Raw genomic sequence first — 16,369 nt, 5'->3', positions numbered from 1 at the left:
ACAAAATGCTGGAGTAACTCAGCAGGTCAGGCAGCATCTCAGGAGAGAAGGAATGGGTGACGTTTTGGGTCTCTGTATGGAGTTTGTACGTTCTCCCCATGACCTGCGTGGATTTTCTCCAGCTCTGGTTTCCTCCCACACTCCAAAGACGTCCAGGTTTGCAGGCTAATTGGCTTTGGTATAATTGCAGACACATAGAAACATAGAAACATAGAAAATAGTTGCAGGAGTAGGCCATTCGGCCCTTCGAGTCAGCACCGCCATTCAATATGATCATGGCTGATCATCCAAAATCAGTACCCCGTTCCTGCTTTCTCCCCCAATTTCCTTGATTCAGTGAGCCCTAAGAGCTATATCTAACCCGCTCTTGAAAACATCCAGTGAATTGGCCTCCACTGCCTTCTGTGGCAGAGAATTCCACAGATTCACAACTCTCTGGGTGACATTTTTTTTCCTCATCTCAGTCCTAAATGGCCTACCCCTTATTCTTAAACTGTGATCCCTGGTTCTGGACTCCCCCAACATCGGGAACATTTTTCCTGCATCTAGCCTGTCCAATCCCTTAAGAATTGTATATGTTTCTATAAGATCCCCTCTCATCCTTCTAAATCCCAGTGAAGGTTAGGAACGACAGCACTTTATATTTTGGAGTGTAGGAGGCTGAAGGGTGATCTTGTAGAGGTGTGTTAGGTCATGAGGGGAATATTGTCACAGAGTCATGCAGCACGAAAACAGGTTCTTCGGCCTTACGCGCCCACGCCAACCAGATGCCCCATCTACACTAGTCCCATTTGCCTACATTTGGCCCATATCTCGCTAAACCTTTCCTCCCCACGTACCTGTCCAAATGTCTTTTAAATGTTGACAAAAAAAGACACAAAGTGCTGGAGTAACAGCGGATGTGGAGAACATGGATAGGTGACAGGAAGAAGCATCCTGACCCGAAACATTACCTATCCATGTACTCCAGAGATGTTTAGGAAGGAACTGCAGATGCTGGTTTAAACCGAAGATAGACACAAAATGCTGGAGTAACTCAGCGGGACAGGCAGCATCTCTGAAGAGAAGGAATGGGTGATATTTCGAGTCGAGACCTTTCTTCAGACTTCAGACTGATGGAGTCTTCAGACTCTCGAGATGCTGTCTGACCCGCTGAGTTACTCCAGCACTTCGTGTCCATTTATTTGAAATTCGGCATCTGCAGTTCCTTGATTCTCCATTTTATCTTTCAAATGTTGTTATGTTGTTGATAGGATGAATGAACACAGACTCGGGTTCGATCCTGACTACTGGTGTTGTTTGTACGTTCTCTGTGTGACCGCGTGTGTTCTCTCCGGGTGCTCCGGTTTCCTCTCACACTCCAAAGACGTGCAGGTTTGTAGGTTTATTGGCTTCGGTAAAATTGTGAATTGTAAATAGTGTACGGGGTGGCACGAAGTTGGTGGGCCGAAGGGCCTGTTTCCGCGCTGGATCTCTAATGCATAAAGTCTGAAGAGAGGTATATTGTTATGGACTGTATGCTCTAATTTCCTAAACATTTTTATGCATGAGTTTCCACACACAGGCTGAGTAGATGAGCTAGCTTTCGACCTGGATCTGTTCAGAATATGTTGGGTTCTGTCATCCGTGGCCAGTTCACAAATAATTTGTATATGGATTCCCCGTATATCTCCATTCTTCACTGAAGAGTTGCTGCTCATTCAGCTGTAAGAGGTCGTGTCGGTGGAACAGTGCCCTCTCCCCACATCTTTCTCGCTGTATTATCAGCTTCACACACTCCCAGCTCAAACTTGCGCTGAGTTCAGCTCTTGCTTCCCGCTCCAATAACGTGGTTTAACCCTGACCTCGGAGCGCTGCATTGTCACTTCCCATCACTGGTCCCTTTGTGTGCTGCTGCAATGTGCCATGTGAATGGAGTGTCTTTATTTTAGCTGTCCTGTGCGAGAGTGAATGTGAGAGAGAGAGAGAGAGAGAGAGAGAGAGGGAGAGCGAGAAAGAGAAGGAGAGAGTGAGGGAGTGGGGGCGAGGGAGAGGGGGAGCACGAGGATCTTCATTTCACCGACATACTACCTAGGAGATACTACGTGGACTGCACGGTGGCCTAGCGGTAGAGTTGCTGCCTGAGAGCACCAGAGACCAGGTTTCCATTCTGACTATGGGTGCTGTCTGCACGGAGTTTGTCTGTTCTCTCCATGACCGCCTTAGTTTCCTCTGGGTGCTCCGGTTTCCTCCCACATCCCAAAGACGTACAGGTTTGTAGGTTAGTTGGCTGCCTCAAAACCCGTCCCCAAGCTCCTTGATCTTGGACTGGAGACCTCCATCTGTGGATGGATATTCGATTTCCTGACGGGCAGGCCCCAGGTGGTGAGAATTGGCAGCCACACCTCTGCCTCACTGATCCTCAACACAGGCACACCACAGGGCTGTGTGCTCAGTCCTCTCCTGTACTCCCTGTTCACGCACGACTGTACCACTAAGCACAGCTCAAACAGCATCCTAAAGTTTGCTGACGACACGACCATCTTGAGCCTCATCACAGACAACAATGAGACGGCCTACAGAGAGGAGGTAAAGGCACTAAACAGCTGGTGCCAGGAAAATAACCTCTCTCTCAATGTCAGCAAAACTAAAGAGATGATGGTGGACTACAGGAGACAGCGGGGGAGTGGACACCTCCACATCCACATCGGTGATGCTGAGGTTGAAAGGGTCAGCAGCTTTAAGTTCCTCGGTGTGCACATCACTGAGGACCTTTCCTGGACACTGCACATGGACACAATAACAAAGAAGGCCCACCAGTGGCTCTTTTCGCTGAGAAGACTGAGGAAGTTTGGCATGGACGCCAGCATCCTCACAAACTTCTACAGATGCACCATCGAGAGCCTGCTGACGGGCTGCATTACAGTCTGGTACGGGAACTGTTCTGCCCACAGCCACAAATCACTACAGAGAGTGGTGAAGACGGCACAGCACATCACTGGCAACTGTCTCCCGGCCACTCAGGACATTTTCTACCGGTGGTGCCTGCGGAAGGCACGCAGCATCATCAAGGACCACAGCCACCCAGCACGCAGGCTGTTCTTGTTACCGTCAGGCAGACGATACAGGAGTATGGCTGTGCGTACCACCAGACTTAAGAACAGTTTCTACCATCAGGCCATCAGGCTTCTGAACTCATAAACACATTTCAAATCATATATGTTGATTATTTTTAATATTGTCTTTTTACCTATTTTTAATATTGTCTTTTTACCTTCCTAATGTCATTTAAAAAAAAATCTTATTTATCCTTGGAATATTACTGCTGAGGTGACCCGTTGTCTTGTCAAATACATTTCATTGCACTGTTGACCCTGTGCCAACCTACATATGACAAACACATTTTTTTATTATTATAACACTAACCTACAGGCACTGGGGACAATTTATATTTATACCAAGCCAATTCACCTACAAACCTGAACGTCTTTGGAGTGTGGGTGGAAACCGAAGATCTCGGAGAAAACCCACGCAGGTCACGGGGTGAACCTCCGTACAGACAAGCGCCCCTAGTCAGGATCGAACCCGGGTCTCTGGCGCTGGGAGGTTGACAACTCTACCTGTGTGCCACCGTTCTGTGCCATCTCGAAAACTAAAACTAAACCCATTACTGAGAGACATTGGTAGGTTAATTGGCCCTCTGTAAATTGCCTTGGTGTGTAAGGAGTGGATGAGAAAGTGGATAACGTAGAACTAGTGTGAACGGATGATCGATGTGCAGGCATGGATTCGAATGCCCTGTTTTCCTGCTGTATATTTTGAAAATAAGCTACAATAGTAGGGCCTCATTAGCTGTAAACCACTTTCCATGCTCCATGCTCATGAAGGCTCCTTTATAAGTGCAAGTATAAAGCACGGTGGCGCAGCGGTAGAGTTGCTGCCTTACAGCGAATGCAGCGCCGGAGACTCAGGTTCGATCCTGACTACAGGCGCCGTCTGTACGGAGCTTGTACGATCGCCCATGACCTGCGTGGGTTTTCTCCGAGAACTTCGGTTTCCTCCCACACTCCAAAGACGTACAGGTATGTAGGTTAATTGGCTGGGCAAACGTAAAAATTGACCCTAGTGTGTGTAGGATAGTGTTAGTGTGCGGGGATCGCTGGGCGGCGCGGACCCGGTGGGCCGAAGGGCCTGTTTCCGCGCTGTATCTCTAAATCTAAATCTAAATCTAAAGTATATTTTATAACAAGACGCAGGATTGATTAAGGCCTGTGACTTTTCATCGGCATCGTGTACTGGGGCCTTCTTAAAACTATGGAATATTCACCCTGCCTTAGGACTTCCATGTAATTAACCTTCAAATGCCATACTTAGTATTGTTCAAAGACCAATAAAAACCCCGTTTTTAATCATCTATTTCAACGCAGGTCTTCAAAATGCTCCTGGCTCCTTTGCAAGTCCCTGGAAACATCAGTCGTATTGAAAAGAGACTCAAAACTGCTGGGCAAATGTTGTCTTTAATTGGGGTGGGTGGGGAACATCGCTTTAATTAAAAAGTGACAATAATATATCTCCTTGCTGGCATTATTATTGAGGATAGCAGAACATGAATAATTGAGTTGAATGTGAGCATTTGCAGTGTTATTTATGTTGTAAAGGAAGTACCTGAAGCCATTTTGAACTGGGCGTAAAACAACAATTATTAAGGGGATAGACACAAAATGCTGGAGTAACTCAGCGGGACAGGCAGCATCTCGCGAGAGAAGGAATGGGTGACGTTTCGGGTCCAGACCCGTCTTCAGACGAGAGTACGGGGAAAGGGAAAGGAGAGATGTAGACGGTGATGTGGAGAGATATAGAACAAATGAATGGATGATATGCCAAAAAGTAACGATGATAAAGGAAACAGGCCATTGTTAGCTGTTTGCAAGAGGAGAACTAGAGAAGCTGGTCGACATGGGTGGGGGAGGGATGGAGAGAGTAGGGTTGCCAACTTCCTCATTCCCAAATAAGGGACAAAGGGTGACATCACTGCCCCGCGCCCCACGTGACCTCACCCAGCCAGCGGCCACGTGCTCCCGCTCCACCAATGGCGGCGCCATGGCCGGGAGGCGGGTTGCTATGCAACCTCCGATAGGCGGCGCCTGGGCCTACACTGTCCAGGATTACAGCGACGCCCGGGCGACAGTGTCCGGGCCTACAGTGTCCAGGCATAGAGTCCGGGCCTACAGCATTGTCCGGGCCTAATACGGGACAATGGCGGTCCAAACCAATTTAGCCCAAAATACGAGATGTTCCAGCTAATATGGGACAGTTGGCAACCCTAGGAGAGAGAGGGAATGCAAGGGTTACTTGAAGTTAGAGAAAACAATATTCATTTCACTGCGTTGTAAGCTGCCCAAGCAAAATATGAGATGCTGTTCCTCCAATTTGCGTTTAGAAGCTTTTGAAGTTTGAAGCTGACAGATTTGTGTGTTTTTCCTTCCTTTTTGCAAATGAACCTTCGAGGCTCAGAACGACAACTGTTTCATCTGCTCGAACTCATCTGATTTCTCACTCGAGCCCAACTACAACAGTTTGGATTCACATTTTGTCTGAAATGCCACAGAATGTCACAAAGAGCTGGGAGAGACGACAAGGCGCACACGGAAAAAAAATCTGAGGCTCAGACGGGAAGGAAAACGTTGTTTTAAGGGGTCTTTGGAGCAGCGGGGATTGGAAAGGAGGAATGGTATTTGCAATGTGTAGGAAGGAGCTGCAGATGCTGGTTTACACTGAAGATAGACGCAAGAAGCTGGAGTAACTCAGTGGGACAGGCAGCATCTCTGGAGAGAAGAGATGGGTGACGTTTTGTGCCAGGGTCATTTTTCTGACTGAGTCGGGGAGAGGGAGACTAGGGATATGGAAAGGTAAGGTGCGAAAACGACAGATCAAAGCAGACTATGATCAAGGAAATGTAGAATGGCTCATTGCCTAGTCAGGAACTGCAGATGCTGGTTTAAACCAGATAGACGCAAAAAGCTGGAGTAACTCAGCGGGTCAGGCAGCATCCCTGGAGAAAAGGGAAATGTCACCTATTCCTTTTCTCCAGGGATGCTGTCTGACCTGCTGAGTTACCCCAGCTCTTTGTGTCCATCTATAGAACGGTTCATTGTTGGCTCAGGGGAGGGTGACAAGGAGGTGCACAATCAGTAAAATGAATCAGGAGGACAGTGAAACTAGTCGGAGAACTAGGGTGGGGGAGGGACGGAGAGAGAGAGAGGCAAAATGAGGGTTACTTGAAGTTAGAGAAGTCAATGTTCATACCGCTGGGGTGTAAGCTGCCCGAGCGAAATATGAGGTGCTGTTTCTCCAATTTGCGCTGAGCCTCACTCTGACAGTGGAGGAGGCCCAGGACAGAAAGTATAAGACAATAACTGCAGATGCTGGTACAAATTGAAGGTATTTATTCACAAAATGCTGGAGTAACTCAGCAGGTCAGGCAGCATCTCAGGAGAGAAGGAATGGGTGAGGTTTCGGGTCGAGATCCTTCTTCAGACTGATGTTGAAGAAGGGTCTCGGCCCGAAACGTCACCCATTCCTTCTCTCCTGAGATGCTGCCTGACCTGCTGAGTTAGTCCAGCATTTTGTGAACAAATACCCAGGACAGAAAGGTCAGTGTGGGAAAGGGAGGGGGTTGTTAAATGTTTAGCAACTGGGAGATTGCGTGGCTGCGTCAAGGGTTTACAGATTTGGGGAGGGAGTACAGGATGGAGAGGGTAGGGTTAAGAAGAGGTGTTAGTCATGGAGAATCATAGAGACATACAGCATGGAAACAAGTCATTCGGCCCAACTTGCCCACGCTGACCAAGGTGTCCCATCTACACTAGACCCCTTGGCCATTTTGTGTGTTTCAGTGATGATCCCTCTCGCATGTTGAACCTCAATGGATAGAATAGTGTAAGAAAATAACTGCAGATGCTGGTACAAATCAAAGGTATTTATTCACAAAATGTTGGAGTAACTCAGCGGGTCAGGCAGCATCTCAGGAGAGAAGGAATGGGTGACGTTTCGGGTCGAGACCCTTCTTCAGACTGAATGGATAGAACCTTATTGCATGAGATGTTCTACCCATTCCTGATACTAATCCAGTAAAACTGTAACAAAAAGCACTTCCCTCTGGAAGGCGACTCTGGACTGTCAAAGCAGCCACAGCCAGACATAAAAACAGCTTTTTTCCACGAGTGGTAGTTCTACTCAATCACCAAAGTCTGCAGCCTCTTTTTTGCTCTGGTTTATTTTCACCCACATGTTTAGACCGTAATGTTGTATCCTTATTGTTTTGATGTGGTTATGCTTTATTCTTAATTGTTAACTCTATGTTTGTGTTGTCATTTGTGAGCGGAGCACCGAGGCACATTCCTTGTATATGCATACTTGGCCAATAAACTTATTCATTCATTCATTCAAAATGAACTACAGATGCTAATGCATACCAAAGATAGTCAAAATCGGGCGGCACGGTGGCACAGTGGTTGAGTTGCTGCCTTACAGTGTCAAAGACCCGGGTTCAATTCTGACTTTGGGTGCAGTCTGTATGGAGCAAAGATACTAGAAGAACAAGATAGACCACTCGACCCTAAAAACCATAGCATGTCACGGCGCCATTTTAGTAGGCAGAAACTTGCAGAAACATTTAAAAAGAAAAATAACAAAAATCTGTGAATTGATAGATGAGATATATTCTGCATTTTAATGGTAGCATCACACATACTGCTCCCCCAAAACACTGATTACACTGCGAGAGGCAGAGCGAACGGTGGGGTTTTGCATACTAAAATGGCGGCCGTTATGCTCCTTTACGTACTACACTTCAGTATAGGCGATTTCAACGGAGCGGTCCATCTTGTTCCTCTAGTATCTTTGGATTGGAGTTTGTACGTTCTTCCCGTGACCTTTTCTCCAGGAGCTCCGGTTTCCTCCCTCACTCCAAAGATGTACAGGTTTGCAGGTTAATTGGCTTGGTATGAATGTAAAATCTTCCAAGAGTGCGTGGGAGTGTATTAATGTGCGGGGATTGCTGGTCGGCGCGGACTCAGTGGGCCGCGCTGTATCTTTAAATGAAACTTGTGTGCAAGGCCATTGTGAATTATGTACAAGGACATCCCGAATCCCTGGGCATCTCAGAGCTCTACATCAAGATCGGTTTTTGAATAATGTGGTGAAACAACTTATCCCACAGAGTATAGTGAAACCCTGGAAATATTGCTACCACGAGGTCATGAATTCCAGTTCAACGAAACCAACAAAAACTGAGGCTGATAATTGATTGTAGAAGCAAGAAGCTGCAGACGCTGGTTAATACACACAAAGGCAAGTGCTGAAGTAAAGTCCAATCAAAGATAGTCTGAGGGTCTCCAATGAGGTAGATAGCATCTCCAGAGGACATAGATAGGTGATGTTTTGGGTTGAGATCCTTCTTCAGACTTTATTTGTTCTCATTCAAAACCAGTGCATAAAAACTCTTTAGTTTTGATATTGAATCTATCCAGAGGGTCTTAAACCTTTGGTGGAGGTTCAGATATTGATTGGATTCAATGCAATCGATTTCTGAAGATAGACACAAAGTGCTGGAGTAACTCAGCGGGACTGGCAGCATCTCTGGGGAAAAGGATGGGTGACATTTTGGGTCAGGACCCTTCTTGAGAATCCATGGACTTCTGGATATAAGATGAATTGGGAGAGATGGGGTTGGGGCAAGAAAGTGGTGTTGGCAGCAAAAGATAAACTGTGCACTTGTTGAATGGCACAACAGGCTTGAGTTTGAGTTTAGTTTATTGCCACGTGTGCCGAGGTACAGTGAAAAGCTTTTGTTGCGTGCTAACTAGTCAGCGGAAAGACAATACATGATTACAATCGAGCCGTCCACAGTGTACAGATACATGATAAGGGAAAATCATGAATAAAGTTTAGTGCAAAATAAAGCTCAGTAAAGTCCAATCAAAGTTAGTCCGATGGTCTCCAATGAGGAGGAGAGTAGCTCAGGACCGCTCTCTAGTTGTCGATAGGACGGTTCAGTTGCCTGATAACAGCCGGGAAGAAACTGTCCCTGAATCTGGAGGTGTGCGTTTTCGCACTTCTGTACCTCTTGCCCGATGGGAGAGGGGAGAAGAGGGAGTGGCCGGGGTGAGACTGGTCCTTGATGATGCTGCTGGCCTTGCCGAGGCAGCGCGAGGTGTAGATGGAGTCGATGGAAGGGAGGTTGGTTTGCGTGATGGTCTGGGCCGCGTCAACAATTCTCTGCAATTTCTTGCGGTCTTGGATGGAGCTGTTCCCAAACCCTGCCGCAAAGCATCCAGATATAATGCTCTCTACGCGGCGCATCTGTAGAAGTTGGTGAGAGTTGTTGGGGACATGCTGGACTTCCTAAACCTTCGAAGGAAGTTGAGGCGTGAGGCGTTGAACGATATATTATTTCTTGCGTTGGGAAACACAACCCGGAGAGGAAGCTATAACAAAGGCAAGCAGGCCTTGGTGCCGTGTTAGCGTCTCAGATTAATTGCTGTGCTTCCACCTGCTGAATGATCTGAAGTCACGTTCAACTTTCAGCACTTCACTGGGCTATTTAAGTTCAATTAAGTAATCTGGAATTAAACAGCTAACATCACTAATGTCACCATGTCACCATCAGTTGTAAAGGCCGATCCCGTTCTTTGCTGACCTTCAGGGAAAGGATCTTGACTGGTCCATGCTACCGTAGGGTTGAAGTCAATTGGGTAGCCTTTAGGGGCAAGTAGGGCCAATCAATGCAAGCAGGTTCAGCAGTGCCCCATTCAAAGTGATAGCGGAGAATGGTTGCTACGCGTTATAATTAGTGACTGTTCATAATATCGAAGAGTGAAATATAAACAGAAGATGTACAGCAGGTGGCACATAGAGTGGCGGTAGAGCTGCTGTATTACAGCGCCAGAGATCTGCGTTTGATCCTGGGTATGGAGTTTGCACGTTCTCCCCGTGACCACGTGGGTTTTCTCCGGGTGCTCCGGTTTCCTCCCACACTCCAAAGACGTACAGGCTTGAAGGTTAATTGACTTTGGTAAAATTGTGGATTGTCCCCAGTGTGTGTAGGATAGTGTTGGAGTATGGGGTGATTGCTGGTCGGTGTGGACTTTAGGGCCTGCTTCTCTGCTGCTTTCCTAAAGTAAAAAGTCTAAAGTAAAGATGCTGGGGGAAACAAAACTGCAGGAAATCAAACAGCATCTGTGGTTTAAGAAACAAGAGTGAATGTTTCAGGCTGAAAATGTTGAAGAAAATGTTTGTTTAAGAGGGTATCAATTTTTAGATTTTTTAGATTGAGATTTAGAGATACAGCGCAGAAACAGGCCCTTTGGCCCACCGGGTCCGCGCCGCCCAGCGATCCCCGCACATTAACGCTGTCCTACACACACAAGGGACAATTTTTACATTTGGCCAGCCAATTAACCTACATACCTGTACATCTTTGGAGTGTGGGAGGAAACCGAAGATCTCAGAGAAAACCCACGCAGGTCACGGGGAGAACGTACAAACTCCGTACAGACGGCGCCCGTAGTCAGGATCGAACCTGAGTCTCCGGCGCTGCATTCGCTGTAAGGCAGCAACTCTACCGCTGCGCCACCGTGCCGCCATTGTGGTGCAACTGGTAGAACCACTGCGAATCCAGCGCCAGAGTCCTGGGTTCAATCCTGACCTTGGCTGCTGTCTATGTGGAGCTTGCATGTTCTCACTGTGAGCGTGTGGGTTTCGTCCGGGTGCCCCGGTTTCCTCCCACATCCCAAAGACGTGCAGATTTGTAGGTAAATTGGCTTCTGTCAATTGCCCGATTAGTTGCCCGATTAGTTCATGTGTCACAGGAGCAGAAGTAGGCCATTCGGCCCATCGAGTCTACTCCGTCAGATTGCCTCTGAGAGTTGAGGAGAGAAGACCTTGTGTAGAAGATGGCTGCAGTGTTTTAATATTTGGGGAGAAATCACAGGGGCTTTCAGAAACAAGTTGTGCGAACATTTGAATCAAAGTGTGGTGAAGTTTACGAGAATGATCCCCAGGATGATCGGGTTCATGTATGAAGGGCATTTGACGGCACTGGGAGAGGCTCCAGAGGAGATTTACAAGAACGATCCCAGGAATGAGTGGGTTAACATATGATGAGCGTATGTCGGCACTGGGCCTGTACTCGCTGGAGTTTAGAAGGATGAGGGGGGACCTCATTGAAACTTACTGACTAGTGAAAGGCTTGGATAGAGTGGATGTGGAGAGGATGTTTCCACTAGTGGGAGGACCAGGCAGCACAGCCTGGGATAAAAGGACGCAGGTGGTGAATCTGTGGAATTCTTTGTCACGGATGGCTGTGGAGGCCAAGTCATTGGGTATTTTAATGCAGAGACTGGCAGATTCCTGATTAGCCCAGGTGTCAGGGGGTTATGGGGAGAAGGCAAGAGAATGGGGTTAGGAGGGAGAGATAGATCAGCCATGATTGAATGGCAGAGCAGACTCGATGGGCTGAATGGGCTAATTCCGTTCCTATGACTTGTGAACTTGTGCAGTGCAAGGCCATGTAGAGTGAGGAAGTACATCTATTTTGGATTGTTCCAGTGAAGAGCTAGCAGATTAATACTGGGCCAAAATGCCTTCTGCAAGTCACTGACTGCTATAACTCTTCACGTGTGATGTGGGACTTGAATATTTTTCTTATTCTTTTTCCTCCTACGCTGAAGATTGGGAGCCTTGTGGGCGAACTGTAAGGTCAGTTCAACATTAATCAACGTTACTTGAAGCGTGCCCACACTGCTTGCTTATCCCAGGAATTCTGAACTGTTCCCTTTCTTCCCATCACCGTGTGAACGGAAGGCTGGGAGCATCTCATAGGTTCCTAACTGATATGAGCAGAATTTGGCGATTCGGCCCATTAAGTCTCCTCCACCATTCAATCATGGCTGATCTACCGTGTAGGAAGTTAACTGGGGATGCTGGTTAAAACCGAAGATAGACACAAAAGGCTGGAGTAACTCAGCGGGACAGGCAGCATCTCTGGAGAGAAGGAATGGGTGACCCTTCTGAAGGGTCTCGACCCGAAACGTCACCCATTCCTTCTCTCCAGAGATGCTGCCTGTCCCGCTGAGTTACTCCAGCCTTTTGTGACTATCTATGGCTGATCTATCTTTCCCTCTCCACCCCATTCTCCTGCCTTCTCCCCGTAACCCTTGACACCCAAATCAAGAATCTATCTATCTTTGCCTTAGAAATATCCATTGACTTGGCCTCCACAGCCTTCTGTGACAAAGAATTCCACAGGTTCACCACCCTCTAACTAAATAAATCCCTCCACATCTCCTTCACAAAGGAAAGTCCTTTAATTCTGAGGCTGTGCCCTCTGGGCCTAGACTCTCCCACTAGTGGAAACATCCTCTCCACATCCACTCCATCCAGGCCTTTCACTATTCGGTAAGTTTCTGTGGCAAACAATTCCACCACTCTCTGGCTGAAGAAATTCCTTCCTCATATGCAGACTATCGGATCGCGGAGAACAGGCCATCAGTCAGCGGGCAATGCTGGGGCATTCTGTGCCAGAATCTAATTTGACAGAGCACATAATTAGGCCAGTTTGTGCAGGCTTCACTCTACATACAGCTGAGCAAGGCAATACAACTCGTCCACATACTCCCTCGTCATGCACTGTACCATCTCGCTGGTGGCCAGCTTCATCTTTTACACAGGGCTGCACTTTGTTCAACGTGGTCCTTCCTTTCTTGGATAAAGCACTGAGCTGTGTTTCCACCTTGCCTGGATATTATCCGTGTCTCCAAAACAAAATGTTGGTCCTCCCCAGGGTGCAACTGTTTAGTTTAGTTTAGTTTAAGAGATGCATTTCGAAAACAGGCCCTTCGGCCCACCGAGTCTGCGCCGCGACCAGCGATCCCCGCACACTAGCACTATCCTACTCACACCGGGGACAATTTAAAATCTGTACCAAAGCCAATTAACCCACGCACCCGCACGTCTTTGGGATGCGGGAGGAAACCGGAGCACCCGGAGGAAAACCCGCGTGGTCATCGGGAGAACGTGCAAACTCCGTGCAGACAGCACCCGTAGTCAGGATTGAAGCAGTGTCTCTGGCGCTGTGAGGCAGCAACTCTACCGCTGCGCCACCGTGCCGCCCCACGCAGCTGGTAGAGCCGCTGCCTGACAGCGGCAAGACCTCTGTTCCATTCTTACCTCTGGTGTTGTCTACGTGCGGAGGTTGCACATTCTCCCCGTGACCGCGCGGGTTTCCTCCGGGTGCTCCGGTTTCCACCTGCATTCCAATGACGTGTGGGTGCGTAGGTTAATTGGCCCTCGCATGTAGGGAATGGATGTGAAAGTGGGATAACAGAGAACTAATGTGAATGGATGATCGATGGTCGGCGTGGACTCGATGGGCTGAATCTCTGCTGAACCTCTAAACTAAAAAAAACGTTTCGCCAAACACTTGCACTCGGTCTGCCAAGGCCTGCTCGATCTCCCATTGTGAACCATTTGAACTCCCCTTCCCATTCCCATACTGATCTTTCTGTCTCCTCCTCAGCCAGACTGAGGCCTCATTCAAACTGGAGGAACACTCCCTCATATTCCACTTGGGTATCTTACACCACAGTGGTATGAACATTGCATTCACCAATTTTAAGTCATTACAAACCCCATTCTCCCTTCCCCCCACCCTGTGCCTGCCCCTCCTGGGCTCACCATTCCTCCCCTCTCCCCACCCCTCCTGCCCACATTCCTTCTTCTAGCTTCACAATTCGCGACTCTTCAATCTTTGCGTCTCGCACCCTCTGTCTTTTCATCCCTGGCCTTTGTCCAACCATCTGCCTCTCAAACAACCCGTCTCAGAGATGCTGCCTGACCCGCTGAGTTACTCCAGCATTTTGTGTCTATCTTTGGTATAAACTAGCATATGAGTGGTAATCCCATGGCTCTGTGGTAGCATGGCAACAAATTTGCAACAGACTCTATTTCGATGCAAGGAACTGCAGATGCTGGTTTACATAAAAAGACACCCTGGTATGTTGATTTTAGATTTATTTAGAGATACAATGCAGAAACAGGCCCTTCGGCCCACCGGGTCCACGCCGCCCAGCGATCCCCGCACATTAACACTATCCTACACCCACTGGGGACAATTTTTACATTTGCCCAGCCAATTAACCTACAAACCTGTAAGTCTTTGGAGTGTGGGAGGAAACCGAAGATCTCGGAGAAAACCCACGCAGGTCACGGGAAGAACGTACAAACTCCGTACAGTACAGCACCCGTAGTCAGGATCAAACCTGAGTCTCCGGCGCTGCATTCGCTGTAAGGCAGCAACTCTACCGCTGCGCCACCGTGCCGCCCGTGGTTCTGACTGTCTATCCTATCTATGGCTCTCAGAATTTGATATACTTCCATCAGGTCTTCCCTCAACCTCCAGCATTCCAGATAAAACAATCCAACTCTATCCAACCTCTCCTTGTAGCTAATATTCCTTAATCCAGGCTGCATTCTGGTCTCTTCTGCACCTTCTCCAAAGCCTCCACATCCTTCGTGTAATGATGGCGACCAAAACTGCATGTAATACTCCAAATGCAGCCTCACCAAAGTCTTAGAAAGCTGCATCATAATCTGCTTTTGTATTCTTTTTAGTTTAGTTTAGTTTGCTTTAAAGATACAGTGTGGAAACAGGCCCTTCGGCCCACCGAGTCCACGCTGACCAGCGATCCCCACACACTATCACAATCTTACACACACTAGGGAAAATATTACATTTAAACCCAGCCCATTAACCTACAAAATGCTGGAGTAACTCAGCAGGTCAGGCAGCATCTCGGGCGAGAAGGAATGGGTGACGTTTCAGGTCGAGACCCTTCTTCAGTCTGAGTTACTGAGTTACTCCAGCATTTTGTGAATAAATCGATTTGTACCAGCATCTGCAGTTATTTTCTTATACCATTAACCTACAAACCTGCACGTCTTTGGAGTGTGGGAGGAAACCCGCGATCCCGGAGAAAACCCACGCAGTCACGGGGAGAAGGTACAAACTTCGTAAAGACAAGCACCCGTAGTTGGGATTGAACTTGAGTCTGTGGCGCTGTGAGGCAGCAACTCTACCGCTGTGCCACCGTGCCGCGCTTTTATTTGACGCCGACCATCGATCACCCCTTCACGCTAGTTCTAGGTTATCCCACTTTCCCATCCTACGCCTTCGGGGCAATTTACGGAAACCACTTTAACCTGCAACCCTGCACGTCTTTGGGATGTGGGAGGAAACCAGAGCACCCGTAGGAAACTCATATGGCCACAGGGAGAACGTAGAAACTCTGCACGGCGGCACCTCTGGTCCGCATTGAACCCGGGTCTCTGGCGCCGTGAGGCAGCAACTCGACCGCTGCGCCACCGCGCCGCCCCAAATCTCCAGTGATTGCCACAGCAAACGGTGGATGCGCTGCAGTTGTTGTTGAAATGCTGGCGCCTTGCTTTCCAGGGTGTGCAGTAATGATTGATGCTGCACTTGATGTTCTTCAGTCGCTGGGTACCAGAGACTACTTGAGTCCTCTGTATCCATGAAGGCAGCAGATGGAACATTATGAGCACATCAGCACGCTTATTCTTTTGGGCTTTGTATTGTCATTATATGATCTATTAAATACTTGTACACAATCAGTGTGTATGAACATGTTCATGCAACATATGGTGCAAATGGTGCATGATTAATATGGCATGCCTCCAAGTTCATTATGTCCGATGTCTTTGAAAGGTAATTCGATAATTCCTAGTTACTCTGAACTCAGTGAGTTTTGCCTGGTTGATTTTCCAACCTTTTTCTTGCTTCCTTTAACCTCAAAGTAGATGAATATTGATTTTATTAGGGTAAGTTGCAGTTTCTCTGATTTAAATTGAATTTGGTTCTATCTTTGGTTCATGCACGTGATCAGGTACCAAGGGCCAAGAAAGTGGTGGCCCGGCTTGTGCTGCTGCCTCACAGCGCCAGAGGCCCGGGTTTGATCCTGACTACGGGTGCTGTCTGTACGGGGTTTGTACGTTCTCCCTGTGACCTGAGCAGGTTTTCTCCGGGTGCTCCGGTTTCCTCCCACACTCCAAAGACGTACAGATTTGCAGGCTAATTGGCTTGGGGTAAAATTGTAAGCTGTCCCTAGTGTGTGTAGGATAGTGCTGGTGTACGGGGTGATCGCTGGTCGGCGCGGGCCGAAGGGCCTGTTGGCGCGCTGTATCTCTAAATGAAACCAAACTGAACTTTGGGGCACACATGACGCGGCACAAGCTGCAAGCAACTAATGCGACTGCAGTCTGCTGCAACCGAGAAGCAATGCATTGTTAATGCGGTGGTGCAGAAGAATAACAT

The 16,369-nt window shown here is 48.0% G+C and overlaps 1 protein-coding gene across 3 annotated transcripts in view; it reads left to right on the top strand.

Annotated features, from left to right (window-relative positions):
* The window catches only part of LOC144611326 (protein phosphatase 1 regulatory subunit 29-like), a 211,936-nt gene that overhangs the window by 81,495 nt on the left and 114,072 nt on the right, over window positions 1-16,369 (top strand). Inside the window, exon 3 of one of the 3 annotated variants that reach the window (XM_078430380.1) lies at window positions 11,712-11,739. The exons of the other annotated variants lie outside the window; for them this stretch is intronic. The gene's annotated coding sequence lies outside the window, so the exon portion shown is untranslated. The remainder of the gene's footprint in view (window positions 1-11,711; window positions 11,740-16,369) is intronic. 3 annotated transcript variants of the gene reach the window in all.

This window comes from Rhinoraja longicauda, chromosome 40 (assembly GCF_053455715.1).
Source record: "Rhinoraja longicauda isolate Sanriku21f chromosome 40, sRhiLon1.1, whole genome shotgun sequence".
Classification (NCBI taxonomy): Eukaryota; Metazoa; Chordata; class Chondrichthyes; order Rajiformes; family Arhynchobatidae; genus Rhinoraja; species Rhinoraja longicauda.
This window is presented reverse-complemented; position numbering and strand designations above follow the sequence as displayed.